This window comes from Loxodonta africana, chromosome 6, assembly GCF_030014295.1.
Source record: "Loxodonta africana isolate mLoxAfr1 chromosome 6, mLoxAfr1.hap2, whole genome shotgun sequence".
In the NCBI taxonomy this organism is placed as follows: Eukaryota; Metazoa; Chordata; class Mammalia; order Proboscidea; family Elephantidae; genus Loxodonta; species Loxodonta africana.
The window spans coordinates 104197324-104199470 of NC_087347.1; positions in this window are offsets into that span (position 1 = coordinate 104197324).

Genomic DNA, 2147 nt, shown 5'->3' on the forward strand with positions numbered 1-2147 from the left:
ATTTTTCTCCTCAACCTTTTTAAATGTTGAAATGATATGCCACAAAAACATATCTTACTGAATGTCCTTAGTTAAAAAAAAAAAAAAACTACTTTTCAAGTATTCTAACCTACTATAAAGATGTAAAGCAAAAACTCATTGCCATCAAGCCAATTCCAACTCATAGTGACCCTATAGGACAGAGTAGAACTGCTCCACAGACTTCCAAGGAGCGACTGCCAGATTTGAACTGCCAGCCTTTTGGTTAGTAGCCATAGCTTTTAACCTCTACACCACCAGGGTTGCCTATAAGATGTAAAGGTATCAGATTACTTAGTACTAGTAGTCTTTTGTTCAAGTGTGTTTTAAAAACCCTAAAAAAAAAAACCAAAAAAACAAAGCCTTTGCCCTTGAGTCGATTCTGACTCATAGGGACACTTGGAAAAAAGCCTAAACTATCCAAAAAATTTAGCACTTACACCCTCATCAAAAGTGTAAATGAGAACCTGCAGATTGGGAAAAAATATTCAGGCTATGACGTATCCAACAAGGGTCTAATCTCTAAAACCTATAAAATACTTCAACACCTCAACAACGAAAGGACAAAGGATATGAACAGACATTTCATCAGCGAAGACATTCAGGGGGCTAACAGACACATGAGGAAATGCTCGAGATCATTAGTCATTAAAAAAAAAAAAACTAAACCCGTTGCTGTCTAGTCAATTGACTCATAGCGGTCCTATCGAACAGAGTAGAACTGCCCCATAGGGTTTCCAAGGAGCAGTTGGTAGATTAGAACTGCCAACCTTTTGGTTAGCAGCTGAGCTCTTAATACCATGCCACCTGGACTTCCTTTAGCCATTAGAGAAATGCAAATCAAAACTACAATGTGATACCATCTCACCCTGACATTACTGGCACACACACACACAAAAAACAGAAATTAACCAAATGTTGGAAAAGTTGCGCGAAGATTGAAACTCTTATGCATTGCTGGTGGGAATGTAAAATGGTACAACCACTCCGAAAAACAATATGGCGCCTCCTTAAAAAGCTAGTAATAGAAATACCATACAATTCACCAATCCCACTCCTAGGAAGAAATCTTAGAGAAATAAGAACCATCCCACAAATAGACATATGCATACCCATGTTCATTGCAGCATTGTTTGCAATAGCAGAAAGATGGAAACAACCTCAATTCCCATCAACAGATGAATGGATAAACAAATTATGGTACATGCACACATTGGAATACAATGCAGCAATAAAGAACAATGACGAATCCACGAAAGATCTCATGACATGGATGAACCTGGAGGGAGTTATGCTGAGTAAAATAAGTCAATCACAAAAAGACAAATATTCTATGAGACCACTATTACAAAAACTCAAGAAATGGTTTAACTGAAGAAAAAACAATCTTTGATGGTTATGAGACAGGGGAGGGATGGGGAGGGTAAATCACTAACTAGATAGTAGATGTGTTAACTTTGGTAAAGGGAAAGACAACGCATAATATAGGGAAGTCAGCACAACTTGACCAAGGCAAAGTCATAGAAACTTCCTAGACACATTCAAACACCTCGAGGGACCAAGTTGCTGGGCCCCACAGTTTTGGGGGCCATCTGGGTCAACTGGCATAACATAGTTCATAAAGAAAATGTTCTACATCCTACTTTGGTAAGTAGCATCTGGGGTCTTAAATGCTTTCAAGTAGCCATCTAGGATACATCTATTAGTCCCATCATGTCTGGAGCAAAGGCGAATGAAAAAAACCAAAGACACAAGGAAAATATTAGTCCAAAGGACCAATGGACCACACGAACCACAGCTTCCACCAGCCCGAGCCCAGAAGAACTAGATGGTAACTGGCTACCACCACCAAACATTCTGACAGGGATCACAATAGAGGGCCCCGGACAGAGTGGAAGAAAAATGTAGAACAAAATTCAAATTCACACACACACAAAAAAAAATCAGACTTATTGGTCTGACTGAGACTGGAGGAACCCTCAAGACTATGGCCCCCAGATACCCTGCTAATTCAGAACTGAAGCCACTCTCAACATCTACCTTTCAGCCAAAGATTAGACAGGTCTATAATCAAGTAACACATGTAAGTAAAGTGCTTTTTAGCTCAGTCAAGCATATGAGACCAAATG